The sequence below is a fragment of the Arachis stenosperma genome, chromosome 10, assembly GCF_014773155.1.
Source record: "Arachis stenosperma cultivar V10309 chromosome 10, arast.V10309.gnm1.PFL2, whole genome shotgun sequence".
Taxonomy (NCBI): domain Eukaryota; kingdom Viridiplantae; phylum Streptophyta; class Magnoliopsida; order Fabales; family Fabaceae; genus Arachis; species Arachis stenosperma.
Genome location: NC_080386.1, coordinates 78,925,932 through 78,932,856, shown reverse-complemented (window position 1 = coordinate 78,932,856; position 6,925 = coordinate 78,925,932). Strand labels below are relative to the sequence as shown.

Sequence of the window (6,925 nt, the reverse complement as noted above, 5' to 3'; positions counted from 1 at the left end):
ATGCACAATTCGAACTCTATCTAATTAAGTTCGAATTCTTCTACCTTTTCCTTCTATTTTTCTTTTCCTCTAACACCTCAAGGAATCTCTATACTGTGACATAGAGGATTCTATATTTTCTTGTTCTCTTCTCTTTCATATGAGCAGGAACAAAGACAAAGGCATTCTTGTTGAAGCTGACCCTGAACCTGAAAGGACCTTAAAGCGAAAGCTAAGAGAAGCTAAGGCACAACTCTCTGTAGAGGACCTGACAGAAATCTTCAAAGAAGAAGAAACCATGGCAGCCGAAAACAACAACAACAACATCAATGCAAGGAAGGTGCTGGGTGACTTTACTGCACCTACTCCCGACTTCTATGGGAGAAGCATCTCTATCCCTGCCATTGGAGCAAACAACTTTGAGCTTAAGCCTCAATTAGTTTCTCTAATGCAACAGAATTGCAAGTTCCATGGACTTCCATTGGAAGATCCTCATCAGTTCTTAGCTGAATTCTTGCAAATCTGTGACACTGTCAAGACTAATGGGGTTGACCCTGAGGTCTACAGACTTATGCTATTCCCTTTTGCTGTAAGAGACAGAGCTAGGACATGGTTGGACACACAACCTAAAGAAAGCCTAGACTCATGGGAAAAGCTAGTCAATGCCTTCTTGGCAAAGTTCTTTCCACCTCAAAAATTGAGTAAGCTTAGAGTGGAAGTCCAAACCTTCAGACAGAAGGAAGGAGAATCCCTCTATGAAGCTTGGGAAAGATACAAACAATTAATCAGAAAATGTCCTTCTGACATGCTTTCTGAATGGAGCATCATAGGTATTTTCTATGATGGTCTCTCTGAACTATCCAAGATGTCTTTGGATAGCTCTGCTGGAGGATCTCTTCACCTGAAGAAGACGCCTACAGAAGCTCAAGAGCTAATTGAAATGGTTGCAAATAACCAATTCATGTACACTTCTGAAAGCAATCCTGTGAACAATGGGACTAATCAGAAGAAAGGAGTTCTTGAGATTGATACTCTGAATGCCATCTTGGCTCAGAATAAAATATTGACTCAACAAGTCAATTTGATTTCTCAAAGTCTGTCTGGAATGCAAAATGCACCAAACAGTACTAAGGATGCTTCATCTGAGGAAGAAGCTTATGATCCTGAGAACCCTTCAATGGAAGAGGTGAATTACATAGGAGAACCCTATGGAAACACCTATAATTCTTCATGGAGAAATCATCCAAATTTCTCATGGAAGAATCAAGAGAGACCTCAACAAGGTTTCAATAACAATAATGGTGGAAGAAACAGGTTTAGCAATGGCAAGCCTTTTCCATCATCTTCTCAGCAACAGATAGAGAGTTCTAAGCAGAACACCTCTGACTTAGCAACCATGGTCTCTGATCTAATCAAAACCACTCAAAGTTTCATGACTGAAACAAGATCCTCCATTAGGAATTTGGAGGCACAAGTGGGATAGCTGAGCAAGAAAATTACTGAACTCCCTCCTAGTACTCTCCCAAGCAATACAGAAGAAAATCCAAAAGGAGAGTGCAAGGCCATCAACATGGCCGAATTTGGAGAGGAAGGAGAAGCAGTGAACGCCACTAAGGAAGACTTCAATGGGCGTGCACTGACCTCCAATGAGTTCCCTAATGAGGAACCATGGGAATCTGAGGCTCAAAATGAGACCATAGAGATTCCATTGAACTTACTTCTGCCTTTCATGAGCTCTGATGAGTATTCTTCCTCTGAAGAGGATGAGTATGTCACTGAAGAGCAAGTTGCTAAATACCTTGAAGCAATCATGAAGCTAAATGACAAGTTATTTGGAAATGAGACTTGGGAGGATGAACCTCTTCTGCTCACCAAAGAACTGGATGACTTGTCTAAGCAGAGATTACCTCAAAAGAGACAAGATCCTGGGAAGTTTTCCATACCTTGCACCATAGGCACCATGACCTTCAAGAAGGCTCTGTGTGACTTAGGGTCAAGTGTAAACCTCATGCCTCTCTCTGTAATGGAGAAGCTAGGGATCTTTGAGGTGCAAGCTGCAAGAATCTCACTAGAGATGGCAGACAACTCAAGAAAACAAGCTTATGGACTTGTAGAGGACGTTTTGGTGAAGATTGAAGACCATTACATCCCTGCTGATTTCATAGTCCTAGAGACTGGGAAGTGCATGGATGAATCCATCATCCTTGGCAGACCCTTCCTAGCCACAGCAAAGGCTGTGATTGATGTTGATGGAGGTGAACTGATCATTCAAGTGAATGAAGAATCCTTTGTGTTTAAGGCTCAAGGATATCCCTCTGTCACCATGGAGAGGAAGCATGAAGAGCTTCTCTCAAATCAAAGTCAAGCAGAGCCCCCACAGTCAAACTCTAAGTTTGGTGTTGGGAGGCCACAACTAAACTCTAAGTTTGGTGTTGGGAGGTTCCAACATTGCTCTGAGAAAATGTGAGGCTCCATGAGAGCCCACTGTCAAGCTACTGACATTAAAGAAGCGCTTGTTGGGAGGCAACCCAATGTTATATTTTATCTATTTTCTTTTGTTATTTTATTTTTTTTGTAGGTTGATGATCATAAGAAGTCACAAAATCAATTGAAAAAGCAAAAACAGAATGAAAAACAGGAAGAAAAACAGCACACCCTGGAGGAAGAACCTACTGGCGTTTAAACGCCAGTAAGGCTAGCAGTTGGGCGTTTAACGCCCAGTCTGGCACCATTCTGGCATTAAACGCCAGAAAAGGGCAAGAACCTGGCGTTAAACGCCAGAAATGGGCACCAGCCCGGCGTTTAACGCCAGATTTGGCACAAAACGTGTTTTTGCATGCCATTTGGTGCAGGGATGACTTTTCCTTGACACCTCAGGATCTGTGGACCCCACAAGATCCCCAACCAACCCCACCACTCTCTCTCTTCTTCACCCATTCACCAATCACCTCAATACCTCTTCCCCAAAAACCCTTCACCTATCAAATCCCATCTTTCTCTTCACCACTCACATCCATCCTTCATAAAACCCCACCTACCTCACCATTCAAATTCAAACCACTTTCCCACCCAAACCCACCCCTAATGGCCGAACCCTACCCCTACCCTCACTCCTATATAAACCCTTCTTCACCCCTTCATTTTCACACAACCTAAACACCACTTCTCCCCCTCTTTGGCCGAACACAAGGCCATTCCCTTCTTCCTCATTTCTTCTTCTTCTACTCTCTTCTTTCTTCTTTTGCTCGAGGACGAGCAAACCTTTTAAGTTTGGTGTGGTAAAAGCATTGCTTTTTGTTTTTCCATAACCATTTATGGCATCCAAGGCCGGAGAAACCTCTAGAAAGAGGAAAGGGAAGGCAAAAGCTTCCACCTCCGAGTCATGGGAGATGGAGAGATTCATCTCAAGGGTGCATCAAGACCACTTCTATGAAGTTGTGGCCTTGAAGAAGGTGATCCCCGAGGTCCCTTTTTCACTCAAAAAGAGTGAATATCCGGAGATCCGACATGAGATCCGAAGAAGAGGTTGGGAAGTTCTTACCAACCCCATTCAACAAGTCGGAATCTTAATGGTTCAAGAGTTCTATGCCAATGCATGGATCACCAAGAACCATGATCAAAGTGTGAACCCGAACCCAAAGAATTGGCTTACTATGGTTCGGGGGAAATACTTGGATTTTAGTCCAGAAAATGTAAGGTTGGCATTCAACTTGCCTATGATGCAAGGAGATGAACATCCTTACACTAGAAGGGTCAACTTTGATCAAAGGTTGGACCAAGTCCTCACTGACATTTGTGAAGAGGGCGCCCAATGGAAGAGAGATTCAAAAGGGAAGCCGGTTCAATTGAGAAGGCATGACCTCAAGCCCATGGCTAGAGGATGGTTGGAGTTTATCCAACGCTCAATCATTCCCACTAGCAACCGGTCCGAAGTTACTCTAGACCGGGCCATCATGATTCATAGCATCATGATTGGAGAAGAAGTGGAAGTTTATGAGGTTATAGCCCAAGAACTCTATAAGGTGGCGGACAAGTCCTCTACCTTGGCAAGGTTAGCCTTTCCTCACCTCATTTGTCACCTCTGTTATTCAGTTGGAGTTGACATAGAGGGAGACATCCCCATTGATGAGGACAAGCCCATCACTAAGAAAATGATGGAGCAAACAAGAGACCCCTCTCATCATGAGATCCCTGAGATGCCTCAAGGGATGCACTTTCCTCCACAATACTATTGGGAGCAAATTAACACCTTCCTAGGAGAATTGAGTTCCAACATGGGACAACTAAGGGTGGAGCACCAAGAACATTCCATCCTCCTCCATGAAATTAGAGAAGATCAAAGAATCATGAGAGAGGAGCAACAAAGACAAGGAAGAGATATTGAGGAGCTCAAGCACTCCATAAGATCTTCAAGAGGAAGAACAAGCCGCCATCACTAAGGTGGACCCGTTCTTTAATTTCCTTGTTCTTTAGTTTTTCTGTTTTTTTCGAAAATTTGTGCTTTATGGTTGCCCATGTTTGTGTCTTATGATCATTAGTGTCTATTCCTTAAATTTATGAATGTCCTATGAATCCATCACCTTTCTTAAATAAACAATGTTCTTAATTGAAAAAGAGAAGAATTGCATGAATTTTGAATTTTATAACAGATTAATTATTTTGATGTGGTGGCAACACTTTTGTTTTCTAAATGTATGCTTAAACAGTGCATATGTCTTTTGAATTTGTGGTTCATGAATGTTGGCTCTTGAAAGAATGATGAAAAAGGAGACATGTTACTGAGGATCTGAAAAATCATAAAAATGATTCTTGAAGCAAGAAAAAGCAGTGAATACAAAAAAAAAAGAGAAAAACGAAAAAAAAGAGGAGAAAAGAAAACGAAAAAAAAAAAGAGAAAGAAAAAAAAAGGGAAGAAATAAGGTTGTGATCCAAGGCAAAAAGAGTGTGCTTAAGAACCCTGGACACCTCTAATTGGGGACTTTAGCAAAGCTGAGTCACAATCTGAAAAGGTTCACCCAATTATGTGTCTGTGGCATGTATGTATCCGGTGGTAATACTGGAAGACAGAGTGCTTTGGGCCACAGCCAAGACTCATAAAGTAGCTGTGTTCAAGAATCATCATACTTAACTAGGAGAATCAATGACACTATCTGGATTCTGAGTTCCTAAAGAAGCCAATCATTCTGAATTTCAAAGGATAAAGTGAGATGCCAAAACTATTCAGAGGCAAAAAGCTAAAAGCCCCGCTCATCTAATTAATACTGATCTTCACAGATGTTTTTGGAATTCATTGCATATTCTCTTCTTTTTATCTTAATTGATTTTTAGTTGCTTGGGGACAAGCAACAATTTAAGTTTGGTGTTGTGATGAGCGGATAATTTGTACGCTTTTTGGCATTGTTTTTAGTATGTTTTTAGTATGATCTAGTTAGTTTTTAGTATATTTTTATTAGTTTTTAGTTAAAATTCACTTTTCTAGACTTTACTATGAGTTTGTGTGTTTTTCTGTGATTTCAGGTATTTCTGGCTGAAATTGAGGGACCTGAGCAAAAATCTGATTCAGAGACTGAAAAGGACTGCATATGCTGTTGGATTCTGACCTTCCTGCACTCAAAGTGGATTCTCTGGAGCTACAGAAGCCCAATTGGAGCGCTCTTAACAGCGTTGGAAAGTAGACATCCTGGGCTTTCCAGCAATATATGATAGTCCATACTTTGCCCAAGATTTGATGGCCCAAACCGGCGTTCAAAGTCACCTTCAGAATTCCCAGCGTTAAACGCCGGAACTGGCACCAAAATGGGAGTTAAACGCCCAAACTGGCATAAAAGCTGGCGTTTAACTCCAAGAAGAGTCTCTACACGAAAAATGCTTCATTGCTCAGCCCAAGCACACACCAAGTGGGCCCGAAAGTGGATTTTTATGTCATTTACTCATCTTTGTAATTCTTAAGCTACTAGTTCCCTATAAGTAGGACCTTTTACTATTGTATTTTCATCTTGGTTCTTCTGGTTCCCTCTCTGGGACCGAAGCCAATGATCACTCTTGTTCTTATGTATTTTCAACGGTGGAGTTTCTACACACCATAGATTAAGGTGTGGAGCTCTGCTGTACCTCGAGTATTAATGCAATTACTATTGTTCTTCTATTCAATTCCGCTTGTTCTTGTTCCAAGATATCACTTGTTCTTCAACTTGATGAATGTGATGATCCATGACACTCATCATCATTCTCACCTATGAACGTGTGACTGACAACCACCTCCGTTCTACCTTAGATTGGGTGAATATCTCTTGGATTCCTGATACACGATGCATGGTTGATCGCCTGACAACCGAGTGCTCGCCTGACAAACGAGCCAGCCATTCCGTGAGATCAGAGTCTTCGTGGTATAGGCAAGAACTGATGGCGGCATTCAAGAGAATCCGGAAGGTCTAACCTTGTCTGTGGTATTCTGAGTAGGATTCAATGATTGAATGACTGTGACGTGCTTCAAACTCTTGAAGGCGGGGCGTTAGTGACAGACGCAAAAGAATCACTGGATTCTATTCCGGCCTGATTGAGAACCGACAGATGGATAGCCGTGCCGTGACAGGGTGCGTTGAACATTTCCAATGAGAGGATGGGAGGTAGCCACTGACAACGGTGAAACCCTTGCATAAGCTTGCCATGGAAAGGAGTAAGAAGGATTGGATGAAGACAGTAGGAAAGCAGAGAGACGGAAGGGAAAGTGATGAGCGGATAATTTGTACGCTTTTTGGCATTGTTTTTAGTATGTTTTCAGTATCTTTTAGTTAGTTTTTAGTATATTTTTTATTAGTTTTTAGTTAAAATTCACTTTTCTGGACTTTACTATGGGTTTGTGTGTTTTTCTGTGATTTCAGGTATTTTCTGACTGAAATTGAAGGTTCTGAGCAAAAATCTGATTCAGAGACTGAAAAGGACTGCA

The 6,925-nt window shown here is 41.7% G+C and overlaps 1 non-coding gene across 1 annotated transcript; it reads right to left on the bottom strand.

Annotated features, from left to right (window-relative positions):
* Positions 1 to 682: 682 nt before the first annotated feature.
* Positions 683 to 790, bottom strand: LOC130958545 (small nucleolar RNA R71). Its single transcript, XR_009077659.1, has one exon. It is a non-coding gene; the product is annotated as a small nucleolar RNA R71 (small nucleolar RNA).
* Positions 791 to 6,925: the final 6,135 nt, after the last annotated feature.